Source organism: Gasterosteus aculeatus, chromosome 21 (assembly GCF_964276395.1).
Source record: "Gasterosteus aculeatus chromosome 21, fGasAcu3.hap1.1, whole genome shotgun sequence".
In the NCBI taxonomy this organism is placed as follows: Eukaryota; Metazoa; Chordata; class Actinopteri; order Perciformes; family Gasterosteidae; genus Gasterosteus; species Gasterosteus aculeatus.
Genome location: NC_135708.1, coordinates 787,577 through 813,617, shown reverse-complemented (window position 1 = coordinate 813,617; position 26,041 = coordinate 787,577). Strand labels below are relative to the sequence as shown.

At 45.2% G+C, this 26,041-nt stretch overlaps 1 protein-coding gene and 1 long non-coding RNA gene across 2 annotated transcripts in view; one reads left to right on the top strand and one right to left on the bottom strand.

The window, feature by feature from the left end:
- Positions 1–26,041, top strand: part of LOC144390396 (uncharacterized) — a 265,667-nt gene that overhangs the window by 66,317 nt on the left and 173,309 nt on the right. The window lies entirely within an intron of this gene.
- LOC144390265 (protein NLRC3-like) overlaps positions 1–26,041 on the bottom strand; it is a 138,286-nt gene that overhangs the window by 103,770 nt on the left and 8,475 nt on the right. The window lies entirely within an intron of this gene.

Below are 26,041 nucleotides of genomic sequence, written 5' to 3'. Positions count from 1 at the left end.
ACTTCATTGTCTCACAGTTCAGCACTAGATGTGTTTTCCTTTAGGCTCTGCAGGCCGTGGTGGAGGCTGAGTAGGAGTCAGCTAAGGAGAAGGCTAAAGTGGAACAGGTGGCTGCTGTTAGCCTTACTTCTGACATGTGGACATCCATCAGTATGGATGCCTACCTGGCTGTAAGGTGCCACTTTGTGGGGGAGAAAACCACACTGGGTTCAGTGCTTCCCCCGATCACACACTGCTGAACATATAGGTCGTGTGAAAGCCTCCCTGATGGAGGAATGGGGAATCGATCATAAGGTGACGGGTGTGGTCACTGATGGTGCTCCCAATATGGTTTCCTGTGTGAGAGCTGAAGCTTCGCCACCATATTTTATGTTGCACACTGAATCTGACAGTGAAGAAGGGACCTGAGCAGCAGCCGGTGCTCTCTGGCATCCGGGCCAAAGCACGGAAGCTGGTTGGCTTCTTTAGGAGCAGCACCACTGCTAAGGTTGTGCTACGGAGATGGACAAATACCTAAACACATGCACCCCCCCCCCCCCCCCACACACACACACACACACACAGGAATGTGCCCTGTTCTTCCTCCTTTCATGTGAGTAGCGCTGCACTGCTCTCTGATGGAGGCGGATACTGAAACTCCTCTTGTGCCTTGTAGATATTTACAGTTTAGTTCCCACAGATCTTCACTCGTCTGATGCATCGGACCGGAGAGGAACACCAGCATGATCTCCGCTAAAATACCTTCTATATTTAGTATTATTTAAGTATAAATGAACGCGTTGTCCGTCTCCAGGTCCCAGCAGCATCGGGTCCGACCTCCGTCTTCACGGGTTCAGCCTCGTGTACCAGAGCACGCCGACGGCCTTCAGCCCAGAGACACCAGGTACACACATGAACTACAAGCAGACGACACGAGCAGGAACATCCATGTTTCATTTTCACAATCCCTTGATGATCTTTAGTTCATGTGCCGTGGCAGTGACGGGGACCCTCACCGGCTGTATGAGCCGGATGTCTTTGCGTACGACTTGTACAGCCGCCTCGGCCCGTACGCCTCTGTTCCGCTGTTAGTGGCCCACAAACCAGACCGGACTTTGGGTGTTCTGGCTGAACGCCTGAGACGCTTGTTAACGTGGGTCACAGCGTGTCGGCTCCTCGGGCGAGTATTGTTCCTGTGTGCTTCTCATACAGTATCTGGTCCTCGGTCAGAGAGCTTCTTCTTTCAGCTGCGTAGTTCATCCCGTTTGTGTGACTGGGAACGATTGATCCGTCCTGCAGACTTTGCTGCTGCTTTTTGTCCTCCTGCTGGCAAACAGCCAATAAACCCGTTTATTACTACATTTATGTTGGAAAACATATAGAAATGCACATTTAACCACTTTACAAACCCCTCCCTCTCTAAGCACGGCCAAACTCCCCCACTGAAGACGAGGCGCATGGAGCCACAGACTGACAGAAAGAGGTGTGATGGACAGCGTGGTTCTGCTCGGGCCCGGTCCACAGCAGCTGTTCACCCAGTACCAGTGTGCAGCACACAATATATTGGACTATTTGCATGTGGAAAGAAACCCCCCACAACAGGATTAGATAAGGATGATAAGGATGCAGCGTCAGATATCAGGTTGTTTACTGTTTATTGTGTCTTGTATGTTGCAAATTACACACATTAATGAGAAGGAACACGATGCTTTCTGTATCACTTCCCCTCTTAGTTTGTTTCTGCACATGTTGACAATATTCACATGATCCATAAGTCACGGCTACTCGTCTCTCCTCCCTCTCTCAGGATATCAAGCCCCGCCCCCTTTGTTTCCTCTCGGGTACCACCAGAGCCGCTGGATCTACGACGAAGAGGCTGACGTGAAGGCTGTGGACGCTGGATTCGACCGCCACGACATCCCGTGCCACGTTATCTGGATGGATATCGAGCACACGGAGGGGAAGCGTTACTTCACCTGGTACGCCGCGCTTTTCCCCCCAACCGGCCAACCTGCAGCGCCACCTGGAGGAGAGGAAGAGGAAGGTGAGTTTCTAGCGTACATTGTCGGCCTTGTTTGTTTTTGGTTGTCACGAATCATTATGGTGCATTTTTTTCTTCTCTGTCAGCTGGTCGTGATAACCGATCCTCACATCAAGATCGACCCCGGTTGGTGTTTGTCTAATGAGGCCAGAGATGGGGGGCACTTCATCAAGAACAGAGACGGGCAGATCTATGAGGGGTCTCGTTGGCCTGGTAATGTTTCTCTGACTGAATAGAGTTTATGTCTAAAATGGTCAAATGGAAGTAGAGTTGCTACCAATGAGGGACTTTGGTGCTGTAACATTGGACTGGAATGTTCTGTCCCGGTGTCAAACTGTTGAGTGGTTGAGGCCTCTCTCTTGCAGACATTTTAGGCCCTTTATAAAAACGTTCCAGAACTCTGCTGTGGTGGTGGCCGTGGTTTTTGCTCGTCTGCAGAGGGGGGAGAGAGAGGGGGAGGGGCTCAGGGAACGTGGCAGGTGGAGGCAATTGGCCTCAGCTGAGCTGAATGTGTTTTGATGGTGTTGGTCTGGTTTTAAAATGCAGTAAGGGCGATCAGGAGGAGAGAGCCGCAGAGCGAGCGAGACGCCGGGAGCTCTCAGTCTGCAAAGGGGACGAAGCTGTTTGGGGAGAAAGTCACCGCCGCCATCCGCACTGCGATCCAACAGAGCTTCTCTGACTGTTTCAGTCAAATGAGTCACAGACATTTGGATCCACCAGGAACGACTGCTTTCCCTTAATGAATATCATCTCCTAGGTCTTTCTTCAATTAGCGTGAAAAAACAATAAACAGGACGAATCGTCAAAATGTGTCTTAGTGGACAAAGAGGAGGTGGCCTTGTTAAATATCAGCGTCGACGTGCACAGTCCTCTTTGTTCAGTGTGTAATGATCCGAGTGTTGCCTCTTGTGCCCTCAGGTCCTGTTTGCTGCCTTACTGGTTCACTCTGTTCCACCTGGCTCACACCTCCGTCTGCCTCCCTCTGCTGCCCAGTGGAAGTACTGCAGGCTGTTTGTCCCCTTTACCTTCTGCTTTCTGACACTAGAGGTCCATGTTTGTCATGTTTTAAGTTGGTCATTAAAACATCAGTAGATCCACTTTTTAAGAAGAGCTTATGGAAATGCTTGTTTTATTCAAACGCGCACAGACCTCTCTGGGTGGAGTTCCCAGGAGAACAGAGCACCTTCGCTGTGGACCACCAGTATATGATTGGTGATAAATACCTTTTTTTACTGGGTGAAGTTCTCACTTTTATGATCTTAACTGTCTTTGATTGTATGTAGGTGGAGCACTGCTGGCCAGTCCTGTAACCAAGCCGCGTGTTCAAGCTGTGCGAGTCCTTCTTCCTGGATCTGGTGAGGTAAATCAAGCAGCAGGTAACAAACGTCTTCTAGTGACTCACAAGTCACCTCATGGCGCCTGTTACATGAAGGGCTGTTTGTGTTTTAGGTTTGGTACGACGTCCTCACTGCAAAGGCGCATAAAGGAGGCGGGACTCTGGGTCTGCCCGTCACCCTGGACACAGTTAGTGTTAAAGTCTCAATTCACACAGCGAGGGTTACTTCCTATGTCATATTCTATATGAAACGTGTGTTTTCCTCTCAGGTTTCTGTGTTCCAGCGTGGCGGCTCGGTGGTCTGCAGGTCAACAGGAAGTGGTTCCTGCACAGCCGAACAGCAGCAGCTCCCCCTCTCTATCACGGTGGCCCTGAACTCTGAGGTGAGCATCAAAGGGTTTCAGGTAGGCAAATTAAATACAGGTGACTTTCTGACCAATAGTGATACAGAACAATGTCATTCAAAGTCTTGTATTAAAGTCTTTGTTAATGGCTGACATTTTAGAGACGTTGTTGAACGTGCTGCTTATGAGATGTGTGTATATACATATTTTACTGTGCGCCGTGTTTGTACCCCGTCTCCATGGTGACGGAATGCTCGCCCCACATGAGTGCGTATTATTCCAACATTCATTTGCATACGGAATCAGAATATTTGCAAACGGAATCAGATGTTTCTGTTCATTGTCTTACTGAGTTCAGAGGGAGCAGTTCAGATATTTTCTCCAGAGAATTTATCAGCGACATCTGTCCGTTACAGAGTTAAGTAGCCTTTTGAAAGATTCAACACCCTTTTTCACAGACCACATTCAGTCATTTACCATCAAAACAAAACCCTTTTTCAAGGATTTGAGCCTTTTTACAGGCTTTCCACCGGTCTTTTTAAAGACTACACAGAGTCGTTTACCGTCTATCAAACGCCTTTTTACAGGCTTTGCACAAGTCTTTTTATTGATATTCACCATGTACCACGGAAACAACCGGAGACCCGGAGCTGGCGCTTCACTGCTCTGGACTCCTCCGACAGGATACAACGTGAATATGGCACTTTCTCGTGCCCCCAATGAAGTGCACTACCTGAAAATATGGCACCAAGTCTCAACGGAGTGAGAAAGGGAAAGAGAGCTGAGTGGGCTGAAACAAGGACGACCATCTGTTTGTTTACGCCATTCGCTTCCAGTGTGTACTACTTGTTGTACCATTACAGGATGACCGTCTAACAAGTTTCCCTATTTCATGTACTGCTGCTATCAATGTTCCTTTGATCTGACGTTTGCTTCCATCATCCAGATACTGTATCAAGTGTATCGTGCTCTTTACACTCAATAGCAGCACTCAACAATTTACAGCCCATCTCTGAGTTTAGGAGGAGACTAAAAAACTACAAACATTAATACAAAAAACTTACACTATGAACAACAATTCTCATCACCTTCATTCCTCATTTAAATCTTTCACAACCGTGTCTCATTGTTACTGACAGTTTCCCTCTATTAGTAAATCAAAGTTTCGTACTGGTTGTAAATCTATTTTCTGACACTCTCAATAGTCTGTACTCTCTATTCTCCCTTCTTCTACCTGGAATGTGAGTCGTAAACTGGGGAGACTAAGGCTGCTTATCTGGGCTGTTGGGAAGCAGTGGGCGTCGGTGTGTCACCAGTTAGTTGTTATGGGGGTTGTATGAGGGGGGGGAGGTGGACCCGTCCTCTGGTTCTGCCGGGCTGCGTTGTATAGAACAGCCGTGGTGGAGCGTTTGGTCGCATGTCCCTTTCATAACTCCTGGGACATTCTCTGCACCAATGGTCCTCCTGTCCACATATATAACATCCATGTCCTCTATTGTCCCCACGTTGTCTGCTGGAGACCCATTGAACGGTCTCTACCTGCTGGATATTTGTCCTCTGGGGGGGACGGGGTATTGGGGCTGTTTGTCTCTCACCTGCAGTTGTCTCCTGTCTTGCTGTCTCTTGTTTGCTTCTGCTGCTGCAGATATCTGGGAATGTCTATGAGGAGGACGTCCTCCAACAGCAGCTTCTCCTCCTTCGCCGTGGTTTGGATGGGTTCCCTGCACATGTGGTTTGATGGACAGGAGTCCTGATGTGATGGACAGCTCTTCTGCAGCCCCCTGGTGTTCATGTTCACAGCTACCTGCTTCCTCTTCTCCTATTTCCACCACCACGCCCTCGTGACCCTCATGTGACGATGTCATCTTTTGTTTCCCTCAGGCTCATCTTCTCCATCGCTCACGACTTCCCCCGTTCCTCCTCTCAGATGGAACAGAGGTTCTTGTTCTGGATGCTGGGTTTCACAAAGGGACTGTTTGAAGTTCTCCTTTTCTCTGCATGTGGCGGGAAGGACCTGGCCTCTCCTGTGCAGCTGCTGTCATTTCTGGGTACAGCTGAGGGGGGGCATGGGTGTCTGCACTGAGAGGGGTGACATCTTGACCGGGCTCACAATCTGCTTCTTCTTCTGCCAGTCCAACAGCAGGTTTGGGGGTGTTTGGGTGGACTGCCCTCCAGTAGGCGAGCAGCCGCTTGGTGCAGACACGTCTCTTCTTACTTATCTAAGCGCCCGGCTCCCACATAAGCCGTAGTGGCTTGGTTTCCTGCTGCTACAGTCTCCCTCCACACCTTGCGCCTGTCTTCACCCACAGGTGGTGACCTGGTTGGGAACCACCCATTCTTCTGCCATCTTCTCAAGCATCTCTTCATCCTCCTCCACTCCCTTTCTCTTTCTTTGGGCTTCATCTGCTCTCTGGTCCTTGTAAAAGTAACCATGATGCAACCTGGTGTATCTAAAGAACCCTGAGCTGTCCCTTTTGTCCCAGGAGCTATTGTGTCACTGACTATGAGGAGACAAATGATGTAAAGTCTAAACTAATGAAACCTACAAAACATGTTGAATCAGATTGACAACTGAAATCAGCAATGCAAAGTAAACTACTGGATCTGAAAGTGAGACAGTCAATGAAAACGCTGAGTCAAAGTAATAACTACAATACAGGTCAAAACGCTATCAATACAGGTCAAATTATCCCAAAAAATCTCAAACTGCTCCAAAAAAATCAAACCAGTTATGACTTGAGCAAATTCAAAATAAAAGTCCAACTCAATGAAACCTGAGATTAAACTTATACAATACGGCGTAAACACTTCCACAGGAGAGAGAAGAGGAAACCCCAAAAACCTGATCATCTTAAGGTAAAATCCCTACAGTCATAATTAAATTCAAACTAAAAAGCCAATTAATTCATCACCCAGGACCTCAAGTGGGAGCTGAACATCAGCTCCATCACCAAGAAGGCTCAGCAGAGGTTGTTCTTCCTGAGGCAGCTGAAGAAACTCAACCTGCCAAAGACGATGATGGTCCGCTTCTACACGGCCATCATGGAGTCCATCCTCTGCTCCTCCATCAGCGTCTGGTACGCTGCAGCCACAGCCAAGGACAAGGGCAGGCTGCAGCGTGTCATCCGCTCTGCAGAGAGGGTGATCGGCTGCAATCTGCCGTCCCTGCAGGACTTGTTCGCTTCCAGGTCTCTGAAGCAGCTAAAAAGATTGTGGCCGACCCCTCCCACCCCGGACAAAAACTGTTTGTGCCCCTTCCATCTGGCAGGAGGCTGAGGTCCATCAGGACTACGACCTCCCGCCACACGAACAGTTCCTTCCCGTCGGCAGTCGGGCTCATCAACAGAGCCCGGTCCCCCACTGCCTGACTATAACATTCCACCGGTCACTCCCCCTCATACTGCACATGCCACTTTAACTGTAATTCATCACTTTGTCACTTGTCACTTTGTCTCTTGTCTGTTACTTGTTTGTTAGTGCACTTTATGCTTAATATTTTTCTTTTTAACTTTTTAATATTTAATTTTTTTTAACTTTATTCCCTTGTTTTATACTAACCCATAGCCTTATTCTACTAACCCATTGCATTAGCATTTCATTCCACTTTATTTTATTACTTGTGCACTGTTGTCTTGTCTGTCTACTGTCGCGCACTAACCGCCAAGACAAATTCCTTATATGTTTGACATATTTTGGCTAATAAATGTTTCCTGATTCCTGAAAAGTCTAAGCCTGTAATGATAATCGATCAGGAATTAAATCCTTATATGTTTAAACGTTGAATACCATTCAAACGTTAACTAGTAGTGATGATGTAACCTTAACTCAAAGCATGATGCAATAATAACTTCCTTAGATCAAATCAACATAAGGGCGCCTGGGGAGCAGTTAGGGGTTTGGGCGTCTTGCTTAGGGACGTTTTGACTTGGGATTTGAACCACCAACCCTGCGGTTTGCAGCACACCCTCTGTACTCCATGTGCCACGGTCACAATGATGGAAATCACAACAAACTCTGATTTTAAAATGTAAGTTGTATCTTTTACCTTCACTCTGTATATCAGTGTTGAACTAAAGAGAAAGTGAAACTGTTCTCTCTCCCTTTGACTCTACATCATGTTCTTACTCCTCCAAACCATATGAGGCTGTTAACAGCTGATGATCTAACAGTTTTTCCCCACAGAGGAAGTAACTCACTCTGAGCACATGGGAGGTAGAAATGCTGTGCTGCTCAGGTCTTAACGTTACATTGTGGCTGTTCATGTGTACAGTAATTATATGACACAAATGACTAGGAATTGTGTTTGATTCATATTACAACTGTTTTATTAAACATGCTAATTGTAGTGGCCGTTTGTCCTTGTTACCAACACATCTGTGAATCAAAGGGTCACTGCTGCACCTAGTTTTTGTTTTCTGTCACGCAGTAAGAAAGCGGATTGTCTGGCCGATCTTTTCCTTTGTTTCGCCTTTATTCCACAGGATCCACAACACATACGATACAACTTGTCTGCCTTCCTATGCAGTGCTCTGTCTCACTGTCTCACTGCTAAACACTATTAGTCACCCAGGTGCATGCTGGTCCCACCTGGCTGTGCCCCTAAGTAACCTCCAGGTGCAATTAGTGATCCAATTACCCAAACAATTAATCCAACTATATTCAAGAATAAGTAACTAAATAATAACTCCCACATCAAGCTGACGATAAACCTGAATGAGCATTAATGCAACATCCTGAAATGAAAATAGATGAACACTAACAATCAGATTGTTGGAGCCATTCTGAATACGGCAATGGGATGGCGCTGTTTTTGCCACCAGCCTATTTAACACCAGGGCTAATTAGTGCAGGGGTGGCGCACAGCGAGGCAGATAACTTTTGAACGTGAGGCACGGCGGATTGGGAATTGAATTGTTTGTTATTTTTGTTATAAATAAATGGATTGACATATCCGATGTTAAGTTCAGAAGTTTTTGAAAGTAAGTTATTTTTTATTTTAAGACACAAACAATTCGCCGGAAAACACGAGTACAAAACAACTTAAATGTGCGGCAACAATTAGTCAAAAGCTTGGCTCAGTATGAGAAAAAGACCGATCAAGTTTAGACGGCACGATCCTTGTGCTGTTTGAGCACCTTGTCTTCGACGGCGATCGGCTGAATGGAAACGCTGTCGCGTGCTTTGGATATAGCGTTAGTCGTATACTACGAGCGCAGCGCGTCTCACATTGGACAGTGGAGCCAACCACGCAGCCACGGGCGGAGATCGGTGACCGTTAGCGGGGATCGGCGGCGGAGGACGGTGACCGGTAGCGGGGATTGGTAGAGGAGGACGGTGAAACTACGCTGGAGCCTCACAGTGGATAGTGAGGCAGTCCGAACTCGGTCACGACGGAGGTTGGTGAGCGTTCTCACATTGGTCAGTGAGGATTGGACACTACGTCACCAAGTGAAGAAAAGTTGGTTGGACCTGGAACGAGCCGCGAGGTATGAGCAGTTAACACACACGAGTAAGAAGGAATGAAGCAGAGCTGCCTGCAGTTATTAAAGTGTACACGGCAGGACTAACGAACACAATGGATGGACATTTGGTTTATCGACATTGACATTTTCCAACGAGGACTTGAAATAAGAGACATTTGGGTTTGCAAGAAAATGAAAGTGTTAATGGTTTGTTTTTTATTCTGATGCTCGTTTTCATGATATTGTGAAATATTGCTGTTTCTGGGTGGTTGACTGGAAAACAAGGTAAAATGGATGAAGATCATCAAGGTAGTGAGGTAACAAATGTGTCAGCTGACTTACAAAAGGTTAATAAGGATGAAGCCTCTGTGAAAAAAAGGTCTGTAAAATTGACACAAAAAGTTCTGCTTTCCAAACTAGGTGGCTTAGAGACACTAAGGAAATCCAAGTTAAGTAAAGCTGCCAATATAAAACAAACTGTTCAAGGGTTAATGTGTCAGTCTGGTTATGAAGCTGAAATAAAAGGTAGCTTCAGCAAATATCAAGCCTTGATTAAAGACGCAAAGGTTGCACATAACCAACTGCTTGAGTTGCTACCCGTAGATGAAAAGGAAAGGCATGAAACCTGGTTCAAAGCAAAGCTGTTAAGTGTGAACGAATTTTGCCATTGCGTAGAAAATCGTTTTAAGAGTGCAAACAATGGTACTACTGAAACCGTTGCCCTTGAGGATGATATAAAGCCAACGGATAGTGTATCAAATGTTGGTACATCATCATGCACTAAAAGCCGTACCAGTGAAAGATCAAGTCGATCAAGCAAAGCTGCATTGGAAGTTGTACACGCGCAAGCAAAAGCCAGGAAAGCTGCACTCATAGCACGTGCAGCAGCGTTAAAAAAGAAACATGAATTGGAAAGGGAGGTGGAATCAATAAGAAAAAAACTGGAACAGGTGGAAATGGATGCTGAGATTGAAGCCTCAGATGCAGAATTGGCAGTACTGCAAACATTTTCAGATCAGGATGGTATGGAGTCGTACATTGAGAAGCAAAAATCAAAAGAAAGCCCTAACGTTTCTGAGGCGAAGTTTGAAAAATCTACAAGATTGAGTAATAAAGGTTTATCTACTGCTAATGTTGCACATGCAGATGATGACAATTCTACACAACAGATTCTGCAAAGGCAAAATGAAATATCCGAGCTGCTCTTACAACAACACAAAGCAAGCCAACTGCCACCTAGACAACTACCTGTTTTCGAAGGTGACCCATTGAAGTTCAAAATGTTCATGCAAGCTTTTAAGGATTGTGTGGAGGAGAAAGCTGCATCTAAAGGGGATTGCATGTATTTTTTGGAAAGGTACACCAGGGGGCGTCCTCACGACCTTGTGCAAAGCTGTTTACATATGAGTGCGGAGAGAGGTTTTGAAACCGCTAAAGCTCTCTTACGGGAACACTTCGGCAATGAAACAAAGATTACAGCAGCATATATGGAAAAGGTTCTCAACTGGCCTGTGGTGAAGCCTGAAGGTGTTTTGTTTCTACAGGACTATGCATTATTTCTACGTGGATGCTATAATGCAATGCAATGTCAATGCAAGCAAGTTCTGCTTGCGGTATTCGGGAGCGACAACTCCGCAAACCTAACTTTAAAGACGTTGTACACTTTGTGGAATATGAAGTAAAAATCTTGTCTGATCCTATTTTTGGTGATATTCAATCTACTGAAAGAGAGAGGCAGGTTAAAAGGGATGTGTATACAGCCAAGCCTAGGTCGAAGCAAGGTAACTTTGCTACAAACGTCTGTGCTGTTAGCAAAGTGCAACGCAGGGACACACAAGAAGGTAAACACAGGGAGAGCAACATCGGCATCAATTGATTATTCTGTTTGCAAGATCACAGTCTGGATGAATGTCAACAACTTGCAAAAAACAAAGATCGTGAAAAGATCAACTTCTTAAAGGAAAAGGGAGTATGTTTTGGGTGTCTCAACATTGGGCATTTGAGCAAAAATTGCGATAAGCGGAAAACCTGTAAAAAATGCAAACAGAGCCATCCAACAGCTTTACACATTCACGTCAAACAAGTGGACAAATCGATGAACAGCAGTGGCATCTATCCCAAGGAACCTAAACCAGCTGTAAACCATACGCTTGTGTCAGCTCAGACATTTGGGAGCCAGACCGGAGCTGGTGGTAGTGGAATGCTCTCCATCCTGCCAGTTCAGGTAAAAGCACAAAAGGGCAACAAGGTCATTCAAACTTATGCTTTTCTGGACAATGGCTCGACATCCACATTCTGCTCTGAAGCTCTTATGCGTAGACTTAATCTTACTGGAACAAAGTCAAAAATAGGTTTGTTAACGATGAGCCCAAAGAAATCAGTGTCAACATACATTGTGAATGGACTTGAAGTAGCTAGCCTTAATGGAACAAGGTACTACAGTCTTCCAAATGTTTACACACAGAAAAAGATGCCAGTTGACACAGCAAACATCATAAAACCAGAGGACGTATCACAGTGGCCTTACCTTGATCACATTGAAATCCCTGAAATTGATGCTAACGTGGAGTTATTAATAGGTACTAATGCTTCAAAGTTGCTAGAACCATGGGAAGTTGTGAATAGCCAAGGTGAGGGTCCTTTTGCTGTTAAAACCCTATTAGGGTGGGCGATCAATGGCTTAGGAAAGGATTCCAAAGACAATAGGAATGGCATTGGCTATCCTTCTGTTTCTGTAAACAGATTATCTGTAGAATCACTTCAGCTGTTATTGGAGAAGCAGTACCAAAGTGACTTCAATGAGAAAATCGCCGACAATGAAGAAATGTCAAGGCATAAGGCAAGATTCATTAAAATAATGGATCAATCTGTAAAGTTAAAGGACGGACATTACAGTTTAAAGCTGCCATTTAAAGCCCAAGAGGTAACTTTGCCAAACAACCGTTGTATTGCTCAACAGCGCCTCATTGGACTAAGAAGGAAAATGGAAAGAAATGAGAAATTCCACCAAGAATACACAAGCTTTCTTGAAAATGTCATCAATAGTGGCTATGCAGAAATGGTACCACAGGATGAATTGCGTTGTGGAGAAGATAACCTGTTCTATATACCTCATCATGGAGTATATCACCCACGGAAGGGCAAGTTGCTAGTTGTCTTCGACTGTGGAGCTAAGTTTAAAGGAACTTCTTTGAACGAACAACTTCTGCAGGGTCCGAACCTTACAAGTTCCTTAATAGGAGTGTTTCTACGATTCAGACAAGAACCAGTAGCTTTTATGTCTGATGTGAAGTCTATGTTCTATCAAGTTAGAGTGGCCGACGAAGACAAAGACTTTCTAAGGTTCCTGTGGTGGCCTAATGGAGATCTGCACAAGCAAGTTGAAGAATATAGAATGACTGTACATCTCTTTGGAGCAGTGTCGTCGCCTAGTTGTGCATGTTATGCTCTAAGGAAGACAGCAGAGGACAGTCGGAATGGGTTTTCGGAGGAGGATGATCCAGAGGTCAAAGTGGAAATCTCCACAAACGCAATAACCATTCAAGAGGATAATGCAACGAGCCAACTCATCACCTATTTCTCTGACTGGAAAAGGTTGAAAGTCGCAGTTGCATGGTTGCTGTTGGTCAAAGGGACTCTATTGGAGTTGAGTCAAAGAAGGAAGCAACTTGTGAAAGATGGAATGGCTAATCTTGATGTTGACAGAAAAATGTTGGAAGCCAGAAGGTCGTTCAAACGAGAACGTGTATCAACGGAGGATCTATTAGCAGCAGAAAACGCTATCCTTCAGTTCTGTCAGAGGGAAAGATTTGACACTGAGATTTGTGCACTAAAGACAGGACTACACCCTTTTACAGGTTTTCCTATCTACAAGCTGAATCCTGTCTTGGAGGAAGGACTGGTAAGAGTTGGTGGAAGATTGTCCAGGACTGCAATGCCCGAAGAGAGCAAACATCCAGTCATCCTGGGTAAAGATCAGCACATCTCCATGTTAATTCTTAAAAATAATCATGAACAGACAAGACACGGTGGGAGAAATTACATCCTTTCCAAATTGAGAGAGAAGTTCTGGGTCACTCATGCCAATGCAGCGACAAGGAAAATCTTGTCAAATTGTCCTTTTTGCAGACGTCACCAAGGAAAATTGTGTGATCAAAAGATGTCGGATCTTCCCAAAGAGAGGATTACTCCAGACTTCCCTCCATTTACTAACGTGGGCGTGGACTATTTTGGGCCTATTGAGGTAAAACAAGGACGTTCTTATGTGAAACGTTATGGAGTTATCTTTACATGCATGGCCAGCAGGGCAATTCATTTAGAAGTGGCACACTCGTTAGACACAGACTCCTGCATCAGTGCTATTCGTCGATTCATATGCCGAAGAGGACCCGTGGCACACTTTCGCTCAGATAATGGCACAAATTTCACAGGTGCAGAAAAGGAACTAAAAAGAGCCATTGCAGATTTAAACCACAGATCAATTGAGAAGGCTTTAATTCATGACAATATCAAGTGGACGTTCAACCCACCTGCAGCTTCCCATCATGGCGGTGCTTGGGAAAGCATGATCAGACTGGTCAGGAAGGTCTTGGTATCTGTTTTACATCTACAGACTCTAACTGATGAAACGTTAGTCACAGTCTTATGCGAAGCCGAAGCAATCTTGAATGACCGACCAATTACGAGAGTTTCTGAGGATCCTAATGATTTAGAGCCACTAACACCTAATCATCTTCTTACTTTGAAAAGAATACCAGTTTTGCCTCCAGGTCTGTTTGATCAAAAGGACCAGTACGTAAGACGAAGATGGAAACAGGCTCAGTATCTTTCAGATTTGTTCTGGAAAAGGTGGACGAAAGAGTATCTTGCAACGCTACAGGAAAGACAAAAGTGGAACAAAACACAACGTAATCTTATGGAAGGAGATATTGTTTTGATTGCAGATGCTACAGCACCACGAAATTCTTGGAGGATTGGAAGGATTATTAAATCCTTTCCAGACAAATCAGGCATAGTTAGATCTGTGCAAATCAAAACCAAAACAAATGTAATTGAAAGACCAGTGACAAAACTAGGACTATTGGTAGAGCAGTCAATGTAAAAGTAAAACAAATGCACCAAAAGAGGGTTGATTTGCTTTTGTTTTTTATTTTTGTTTGCAAACGTTGTTTTTGTTGTATGAATGTCTCCATACATGAATTGTTTGTAATTGTCATGTCTTGAAGTGCCATGAACAATTAGGGGCCGGTTGTGTTGGAGCCATTCTGAATACGGCAATGGGATGGCGCTGTTTTTGCCACCAGCCTATTTAACGCCAGGGCTAATTAGTGCAGGGGTGGCGCACAGCGAGGCAGATAACTTTTGAACGTGAGGCACGGCGGATTGGGAATTGAATTGTTTGTTATTTTTGTTATAAATAAATGGATTGACCTATCCGATGTTAAGTTCAGAAAGTTTTGAAAGTAAGTTATTTTTTATTTTAAGACACAAACAATTCGCCGGAAAACACGAGTACAAAACAACTTAAATGTGCGCCAACAAGATGCATCTACTCAATTCACATGTGGCCCCCTGGACATGTCTTCATTTAGTGTGTAACACTCACTAAATGACTTCAGCTTCGGAGTCACATTCTAATACTTCCTTCTGCATGACAACAGGAACTTGTTCTTTGCTCTTAAAAAGCCCAGAAATATCTTATGGAGATAAATATTGAAGGTTACCCAAACTCTGTTATATACATACATATGACACAAATACTTATGAAGTGTGCATTAGTGTCACGGAAGTCCAAATATAATATGTAATACTGTCCCATGTGAGCTTGTTTTGAGCGTTAATCAGTCAGTAGCATTTATTCATAGAGAGATTGATCCCGATCGTCCTCTCATTGAATCATCTTCATGAATCCATTTCACTGACGACACAAATTAAAAGCATTCACCTCAAAAAGAGAAGCATCCGGAAGCTTCCCATCAGGGAGCCAGGAAGTAGTCGGTGACGGTCCTCATGCGTTTGTGCGTGAGGAGGTCAAGCCGAGCCATGAAACCTGGAGAAACGTCCACATAGAATCACCTTGGACCTTCATATCAGCCCTGGACATGGCTGGAGATCAAAGTGACCTACGATGAGTTTGACACACCTGCTTTAGAGCAGAATGAGGATGTACTTTATTGTAATCATTTCTTTCAGCTACAATAACCATGTTATTAAGAGATGGAAAGTTAAAGCCGTTCCTCTTTCTGTCCACGCTGCACAACGCGTGTTTTATTGCATTTAGTGGCAACGCTGCTGCTGTTTGTCTTTTATTTTGGCGGGAAATCCTATTTAACACTTTCAATACTCCACTTTGTGAGGAGATAAACTCCACCCTGTTATCAAATGTGTGCTTGTGCTTTGTGTGTTTTTGTTGGTGACTTAAGTGTGATATTTGGTGCAGAATGAAAGCTTCAAGTTGCACCTGAAGTAGCGAGCTCAGTAGTTTGTGTTGTTGTGAGACGGCTCTGCGTGAAGGTTAATAAGGTTAATAAAGCAACTTATTCATTACTCATTTCTTTATTTACTCACTTCCTTCTTCAACATGCTGCACCACCAATGTTTCCTCTGTGCTATTGACACAGCAACAGGGCTGTAGAATAAATACAGATATTATGGAGGAAATAGTACAAAAGTCAATAGTACAGCATCTTTAAAAAGGATCAGAGTATTTCATGTCAAAAGAAATAATACAGCGTGTTGAAAGCATCTTTATTTGATGGCCTGTTTAAACATGTACAGTTGTTTCCAATAAAAGTCATTTATTAACATTAGAGCCAAACAATTCTATTTCTGTTAAAGTAACACATGGAGTAAATGTTGTAAATGACATTATAGGGAATAAAAACACAAGTAACGCATATTCAATATTTCCTTGAGAGGTTTGCTGAACCATTAAAAAGCTTCTTGTTCAAAACAAAGCTGATTATGTGAAATTAGATTTGATTTCACTCAACAGATTTAGAAAGATTTGAAGTTAAAATGGGCTCAGAAAGAATTACACATTCATATTTTCCTTCTTCCCCTTGTTTTTATTATTGCTGATGAAGCGCACACACACATAAGGACACATTTGTCTCATATGGGGGGACAGATGAAAGAGCGTCTTATAAAATGTCTTCTTGAACACGTAAAGATGAAGATTAAAGCCTAATTAGGAGCCAATATCTAAATGATCATCTATTGATTGAAGGAGCACAGCAGCATTAAGCTGAGCTCTTTCACACTTCCATCTGAGTCCCAGAGAGCTGTGGACCCCCCAGAGTCCAGACCAGCTCAGGTACCCCTCACCTGCTCCACCTGCATCTACACCCACATGAACCACCATCAGCTGTACAGACTGAACTATGTGGTGAGCAGAGAGGAAGGTTCTCCACCAGGAGGAGACTCTCCCTCCTGAAGAGGACACAGAGACACTGAGGAACCAGAACCAGACCAGAACCAGAACCCAGGATAAAGAGGTTCAGTGAATGTGGTGCTGAAGGTGTGGAGGTGGATCAGTGTGTCAGAGGAGACTCTGTAGAAGGACAGAGAGCCAGCAGGACAGTCCACATACACTGCTACTCTACCAGAGGAGGAGGAGGAGGAGGAGGAGGTGGTGCGTGTTTCTGTCTTATTGTGCCAGACATAGTAACCTAAATCATGGCACATCAGACACCAGGACTGATCATTGTGTCCAAACAAACAGTCATCACTGTTTCCTTTCCTCCTGATTCCTCTGTAACTCACTGATACAAAAACTCCTCTTCTCCACTCGACCTCCCAGTAACAGCGACCAGTCAGACCAGTTCTACACAGCAGCTGATGACAGGAGTCAAATCTGTCTGGATGATCAGGATGTGACTGATCGTCCTCCACACATGTCACCTTCCTGTTGTTGTCAGACAGTTTGAGGTGTTTGTTTACTGTGTTTGTGTCGATTGTGAGTTGACAGGAATCTGATGAGAGAACAAGACACAATACAGCTGCAGTTATTAATCATGTGTTCATCTACTGACACGTTGATGATGACGTCACAGAGGTGAATGAGTGATGTCACAGTGTGAAAATGGTTGAATCTTCATGAATCAAAGCACACTTACACTTCCTCAGACCTGGTCTCAACCATCGGACTCCATCAGGCTCCACCCTGAAAGGAGGAGGGGGGTCAGAGCAGCATGGAGACATGGACATTACATCACTCTCACACACAGCTTTGTCCTTCATGTCCACATGGAGCACCTCTTCTTCTTCTACCACTACTTACAGACGACCACAGACTGTCAGTCAGGCGTCACACAGCGACGAGGTGCTGGAATATATTCATGAAGAAGATGAATGGATAACAAATAAGAAATGGACCTGTCACTGTACTTTCACCAGATGTGAATTCAAACGGGAGAAATGACGTCATGCTACAGATCAAGCTTCATGGGACGTGTGCAAAGGAACATTCACATTAAACTGTTTCATAAAGATAAAGCAGATACAGACCATTCAGTATTCACACAATGTGCATGTTTCCATGTTGTCCCCATTTGTGGACAATGTCTCTCCCTGTGGTTCGCTGGAGTCCCAAAACTTTACAAATGGCTTTGTCACCTTTTCCACACTGATGGATCTCAATGACTTTGTTCCTCATTTGTTCCTGAATGTCTTTGGATCGCAGCCTGATGTCTCGCTTGTGAGGATCTTGTGGTCTACTTCACTTTGTCAGGCAGCTCCTATTTAAGTGATTTCTAGATTGAGAACGGCTGTGGCTGGAGAAATGGAACTGGGCTTTCCAAAGATGTGATGAACCTCACTTCATTTATGTTTTCATCACTTTTTCACACAGGGCCATTTAGGTTTGGATTCTTTTCTCCCCTTAATGATACAAACTGCATTTTGTGTTTACTTGCGTTATCTGTGTCTAATATTTACATTTGTTTGATGATCTGAAACATTTAAGTGTGACATGCAGGCATGAAAACGGGTCACGGGTGAAAAGGTGAGACGGATGTTTCCCCTCTAGGGGTTTTCAGCTGGTTTTGTCCCAGGGACCAACATTCTGAATAGAAAGTCACTGGCCTGTAACCGCCCCCCCACATATTCCGCCTGTAGCACTTGTCAGTGGAATCTCTTCCATATTCTTCTGGATATTCAAGTGACTGAATGTCTTCAGCTGGACGCATCGGTCTTAATGTGCCGGTAATGATGGTAAATGATGCTTGTAGCTGGTTGTCATCTACGCTCCACTACGGTTACATAAAGGTGGCGTTTGTGTTTTCACAACGTTTCATCTCATAATTTAGACTTTCGATCCCCTTTCTTCAGTGCGGAAATGGGCTTCTATAGTCGTGTGAATGCATCACTCCAGCCAATCCAAAGACGGGGTTTGTAACCAATCAGGTGTAGAGACCATGGTGACTGGCTCCGCCCCCTTACTGTCAAAAAGAACAACAGCGAGCGCGTAGAAAACTCCTTCGAGCGCGAGCAGAGATTCTCCTCGCGAGCAACGAAGTTCACGTTCAAATGTCCGTCTCACGAGAGTGAATGCAGAACATTTCAAACACGGTGGGAAAATGAATATTTCTTCAAAGAAGTCAAGGAGAAGTGTGTCTGTTTGATTTGCAATGAAACGGTTGCAGTGATGAAAGAGTCCAATGTACGACGACACTACGAAACCAAGCATCCGACCTTCACGTCCTACACTGCTGCTGAGCGAGAGGACAAAGTCCAGCACATGGCAGCGAACCTGCAGGCTCAACAACAGTACTTTTACCCTGCTAACAACACACAAGAAAACGCTACAATAGCTAGCTATGAGGTAGCTCAACCCATAGCGCGCCGCGGGAACGCTTTCTCCGACGGTGACTTGGTTAAACAGTGCCTCATTAAAGTCGCTGGAATAATGTGCCCGGAAAAGATGCAGGAATTCAACAACGTGAGCATGTCCACAAACACAATTGTGCGTTGAATGGAAGACTTGTCAGCTAACATACAGAATCAAGTGTCACATAAAGCTTGTGCTTTTGACTTTTACTCCATTGCATGTGATGAACGATGCAACAGACGCCGCACAACTGTTCATTTCTTTGCGGGGAGTTGACGATAACTTTTGCATCACGGAGGAGCTGCTTGATCTTCGGAGTCTAAAGGGCACAACAACGGGTGAGGACATTTTTGAAGCCGCGTCAGGTGCAATTGACAAGATGGAACTTAAATGGGACGAGCTGTGTGGAGTTGCAACGGACGGGGCTCCCGCTATGACAGGCGAGCCCAAAGGAATGGCATCTATGGTGTGCGCCAAGGTGCCAGAGAGTGGAGGCGAGGCTGTAAAATTGCACTGTATCATCCACCAAGAAGCTCTCTGTGCCAAGACAGTCCAGCTTGGCGATGTGATGACCACAGTTGTGAAAACTGTCAACATAATTCGAGCATGAGGGCTCTACCACAGAGAATTAAGCTTTCCTATCTGATGTCGATGCTGAATACGGGGACGTACTCTATCATTGTGACGTGCGCTGGCTTAGTCGCGGCTCCGTGCTGAAGCGGTTTTATTCCCTTATTGCCTTCATGTGTTCAAAAGCCCAATTACTTAATAAATGCAGTCAATTAAAGTTGATAACATTTTCTAAAACACGTTAGCTGATAAATGATTTGCATAAGTAGGTTAAATAAAGCCTTCCCTCTTTATACAGGGCTGTGAAGGGGGTCCCCATCCTGACGAAGAAGCAATCTGAGGATGAGCTGCCAACCCTTTTTGTAAAAAAAATGAAAACCCATTAATGGAGAGATGTGATTTATGCAGTTTTTTTTCTTTAAGTTTATTCAATTATCAAGCATAATTTACCTACATTTGATTGATTGATTTGTGTTACTGTTAATACACTAGAGGTGATATACCTTAACTTTAGTGAGCGGCTCAACCTTTCGCATATTTTTCTGTCTGTGGCCCTCAGTGAAAAAAGTTTGGACCCCCCTGCTTTAATACGTGGAACACTTCCTGCATTTCGCTCTCGCTCGCCCCTCGCGTCCAGTAGTCGTATTACACTGTTTAACGTTCCCGTCTTCCTCGGTGGTTTGATTTAACGGTCTCACTTCCGCCCCGCTGCTCTCGCTCGCCCCCTAGTGTGATAACCGGCACTCCGCTTGTTGTTGCGCGCAACCGCACCGCCGTTCCTTCCCTGCACCCCCCTCGTCTCCCCCCCTCTCTCTCTCTCACCCCCTCTGTGCTCACACACACACACACACACACACACACTCTGGTTTTGATTGCTTGTTTAGTGAGTAGGTTTAAAATAAGTGTTATGGGGATTGTTGGTTGCAGTTATAGGTGATCTTGATCAGTGTTCCTGTGAGTTAATAAACCCTGTTATACTTTAAAGAACCGTTTTCCTGTGTTTACTTGTGCATTTATATGGTGGTGACCGTTGACATACATCGCCAGTGCTCGAACTTAACTCCTTCCAACATCTTCACTCTTAAGGAGTGAAGATCAATTATGAGACTTGATTTATAGTTTTGGTTATTGGTCCCTGTTAGCTCAGGGTGGTGCCCCGTTATTTATTCATTCTGAGTATCTTCTCAGTATCCTCATTTGCTAGTAACCTAATACGACCCCCTAGCCGCTCCCAACACTTCTCATCCAACCACAATCACATTCACTCCATCCGGATGGCAACATTTATCTGGATAGGTTTTTTTTGGTATGTTCTGTTCATTTCTACGATATAGTTGATACTAATTCCAGGTCCACCATCAGCTGTTGGTTCTTCACTGAGCGTCTGTGGCCGACTGTCACCTGTAGCTTCAACAAGTCCACTCTCATCATCCAGGGAACCGTCTCTCAGTGCAAAGCACCAAAAGCAGGTGAAGCTGAACTCCTTTAAAACACCAAACGTTCCTCCTGTGATAATCCATCAAGACGCTTTGAACAGATTGTTTCTCTGACTGTTTGTCTCTTAATAATAATGTCTGGACTAAAGGACAAACACACACTGGAGGCACCAGCATCTAAACATCCAAGGGTTGTTTGAGTTGTTAAGAGCCCACAAACCTGCAGCGTGACCACGTTGACTCATATCAACCCACCATGATGCCGCCAACGTGTCAGGAGACACTGTCCTCTCTTATAACGTGGAGACAAGACAAAGCTCCAGAGAAACAAGGTTTTCATCACCTTCCTCCCTGTTCAGGCTCATCCTGGCTACTGTTCCTCACTACTTCTGTCTGTGTTGATGGTCTCATGTTGGACACAAACAGTTTGATGAGTCTCTGGTAGTTTGAGGTCAGCTTGGTGTGTCAGGGTCTTATTAACCAGGCTGACAGTGGGACAGAGAAAAGGTTTCCAGCTATACCTCCTCTACCAGACTGATGGTCTGTGGCTGCAGCCTCTTCATACCTGAGAGTCTCCAGTCTCCAGTGAGGATCCTCCAGTCCAGCAGACAGCAGCTTCACTCCTGAGTCTCCTGGATGATTGTAGCTCAGGTCCAGCTCTCTCAGATGGGAGGGGTTGGAGCTCAGAGCTGAGGCCAGAGAAGCACAGCCTTCCTCTGTGATCAGACAGCCTGACAGCCTGCAAACACACAGCATAAGACACGTCACATGATCTGAGGGAGCTGTGAGGGCTGGAAGGTCACTGCAGTACTGAGATACTATCAGGTACAGAGGGGTTGCATTAACATGGTTACTGACTGGTTTCCAGTCACAACTAAACACCCACTAATGTACATCAACACTCTGATAACATTACTACTAACTCTATAATGTCAAATATTTACATTATATTGAAAATAAACACATTTTATGTAAATAGTTGGAAAATACATATTTGATTCAAATCATGGAAGCAGAAAGAATCTTATTAAGGTCAGAAATGTACCATGGATGTAAATAAAGACACCAAGTGGACTTTAATTGAATCCTGACCTCAGAGTCTCCAGTTCACAGTGTGGACTCTTCAATCCAGCAGACAGCAGCTTCACTCCTGAATCCTGCAGATGGTTGTTACTCAGATCCAGCTCTCTCAGACTAGAGGACTGGGAGCTGAGAACTGAGGACAGAGCGTCACAGCTTCTCTCTGAGAGGTTACAGCCACTCAGTCTGAAGAGACAACAATGAACAAGAAAAATAACATTGGTGTTAAAATGAAATCCTATTTCAAATAAAATCAGTTAAGTGTTTACAAAGTACTAGTGTAGACTAGACTACTAAAAAAGGAAAGTGACTAAAAAGGATCTTTATTTGCTAATTTAATGTCAGTTACCATCTACACCTTAAATGAGGAACCATCAAACTCCAAGCAGATTGTCACTGAAGCGCCAGAAATGCAAGTTTCAGTCGCTTTTACACCTCTGCTTTTGCCATTTTCCTCAATGAACCATATTAAAATAACATCACACAGCATGAATAAGAGGATTAATAGGACGACCCTGTGATGATTTATCGTGAGCCAACATTGTGTTTTAATTCCCTCCATATCAAATGTGTTGGTTCAACAAGGATCCGATGATGTGATGGAAACAAACAGATTTTTGTCCCAAGTTTAGTCTCTTAGGTTAGATCTTCTGGCTCCATAGATAAGGTTCATCTTCTGGTGAAAGGTTTTTATGAAGTCTGAAATCCTGATGAACAATAATGATGTTCATGCTGTGGAGTAGATAGTTTAAGACAGTGATTCCCAAAGTGTGGGCCGCTGCCCCCTGGTGGGCCGCGAGAGGTCATTTACAGTAAATAAATAAAACAAATGGACGTTCTCGCTGAGCACATCATGAGATTAAAGAACGAGAGACGGCGCCCTTTTCTCTACAGTAGCTGAACCATCTTAATGGGGAAAAATAAGTTATTCTAAAAGCAGCCGAAGATTTAAGGCGTGGATGGCGAGGGGGGCGGCGGAAGCGGACGCACCTCGCAGCATCCATTGGACCCTGAAAGCAACGTCTCCACCTCCCCACCCACCCCATCCACCCGCCCCGACGCCAAACGTTTGACTTCTATGGCGGCAAATCACCAGCCGGTCTGCGAGCTGGACGCATCGGTCTTAATGTGCCGGTAATGATGGTAAATGATGCTTGTAGCTGGTTGTCATCTACGCTCCACTACGGTTACATAAAGGTGGCGTTTGTGTTTTCACAACGTTTTATCTCATAATTTAGACTTTCTATCCCCTTTCTTCAGTGCGGAAATGGGCTTCTATAGTTGTGTGAATGCATCACTCCAGCCAATCCAAAGACGGGGTTTGTAACCAATCAGGTGTAGAGACCATGGTGACTGGCTCCGCCCCCTTACTGTCAGAAAGAACAACAGCGAGCGCGAAGAAAACTCCTTCGAGCGCAAGCAGAGATTCTCCTCGCTAGCAACGAAGTTCACTTTTCGCAGGCGAGCTAATACCTCGCGCGAGACGGACTTACAGATAATCAGGTACAGAGGGGTCACATTAACATGGTTACTGACTGGTTTCCAGTCACAACTAAACACCCACTAATGTTCATCAACAACCTGATAACATTACTACTAACTCTATAATGTCAAATATTTACATTATATTGAAAATAAACACATTTTATGGAAATAGTTGGAAAATATATATTTGATTTAAATCATGCGAGCAGAAAGAATCTTATGAAGGTCAGAAATGTACCATGGATGTAAATAAAGACACCAAGTGGACTTTAATTGAATCCTGACCTGAGAGTCTCCAGTTCACAGTATGGACTCTTTAGTCCAGCAGAAAGCAGCTTCACTCCTGAATCCTGCAGGTGGTTGTTACTCAGATCCAGCTCTCTCAGACTAGAGGACTGGGAGCTGAGAACTGAGGACAGAGCGTCACAGCTTCTCTCTGAGAGGTTACAGTCACTCAGTCACTCAGTCTGAAGAGAGGGATGAAGACACTTCATGTGTCTGATCACTTCTTCATCTCTTACTCCCTTCCACTCTCTATAACTAACAAACCTCCCTCATTGACTAACTCTATACCGGCTCGTCGCAATATTCGCTCCCTCTCTCCCTCCTCGCTGGCATCCTCTGTTCTATCAGCTCTCCCTTCAACTGACTCCTTCTCACTCTTGCATCCAAACGCTGCTGCAGAGTCTCTCCTCTCAACTCTTTCCTCCTCTCTAGACTCTCTCTGCCCTCTTACGACACGACGGACTGGCAAATCCCCTCCGGCTCCGTGGCTGTCTCAACCGGTCCGTGCCATGAGAGCCACCATGCAAGCGTCGGAAAGGAAATGGCGTAAATATAAACGACCTGAGGACCTGCTCGAATTTCAATCTCTCCTCTCCTCGTTTTCTGCTTCTATCTATGCTGCCAAAAGCTCTTTCTACCAATCCAAAATCAAATCCTCATTCTCTAACCCCAAAAAACTCTTCTCGATCTTCTCCAATCTCCTCGAACCCCCTACCCCTCCTCCCCCCTCCACCCTTCTTCCGGGAGACTTTGTCAACTACTTCACCAAGAAAATAGCTGACATACGCTCCTCCTTCTCAAACCCACCTCCTACTTCTCGCGTCCCACCGACCTCACCTCTTTCGCCCTCACTTTCCTCTTTCACCGCCCTCTCTCCTAACCAAATTCTTACCCTAGTAACCTCTGCCCGTCCGACCACCTGCCCTCTTGACCCCATTCCATCACATCTTCTACAATCTATTGCACCTGACCTTCTTCCGTTCCTTACCTTTCTCATCAACAACGCTCTGTCATCTGGCTGTTTTCCCAATTCTCTGAAGGAGGCAAGAGTCAACCCTCTCCTGAAGAAACCCACCCTCAACCCTTCTGAAGAAAACAACTACAGACCGGTCTCTCTTCTTCCCTTTTTGTCCAAAACCCTTGAACGTGCTATCTTTAATCAACTCTCCTCTTATCTCCACTGTAACAACCTCCTTGACCCCCACCAGTCAGGTTTCAAGGCAGGCCACTCCACAGAGACTGCTCTCCTTGCTGTCTCTGAGCAACTCCACACTGCTAGAGCCACCTCTCTCTCCTCTGTCCTCATCCTTCTGGACCTCTCTGCTGCATTTGACACGGTCAACCACCATATCCTTATTTCCTCCCTTCAGGAACTTGGTGTCACAGGCTCTGCTCTCTCCCTTCTCTCGTCCTACCTCGATGGTCGCACCTACCGGGTAACCTGGCGAGGATCTGTGTCGGAACCTTGTCCTCTTACTACTGGAGTTCCTCAGGGTTCCGTGCTGGGTCCCCTCCTGTTTTCGCTTTACACAAACTCTCTTGGCGCTGTCATTCGCTCGCATGGCTTCTTTTACCACAGCTATGCCGATGACACCCAACTAATTCTCTCCTTCCCTCACTCGGACACCCAGGTGGCGGCTCGGATCTCTGCCTGTCTAACTGACATCTCTCAGTGGATGTTCGCCCACCATCTGAAAATCAACCCCGACAAGACTGAACTACTTCTCTTTCCCGGAAAAGATTCGCTTACCCAGGACCTGACAGTCAAATTTGGGAACTCCGTACTAACGCCCACCTCGACCGCTAAGAACCTCGGCGTCACACTCGACAGCCAACTCTCCCTGACTCCCAACATTGCCGCGACAACGCAATCCTGTAGATACACGCTCTACAATATCAGGAGAATACGTCCCCTTCTCACTCAGAAGGCAGCGCAGGTACTGATTCAGGCTCTTGTCATCTCCCGCCTGGACTACTGCAACTCCCTCCTGGCAGGTCTCCCTGCCACCGCCATTCGACCTCTGCAGCTCATTCAGAATGCAGCAGCTCGACTGGTTTTCAACCTTCCGAAATTCTCCCACACTACTCCACTCCTCCGCTCTCTTCACTGGCTACCGGTGGCCGCCCGCATCCAGTTCAAAACATTGGTGCCCACGTCCCATGCTGTGAATGGATCGGGTCCAGCTTACATCCA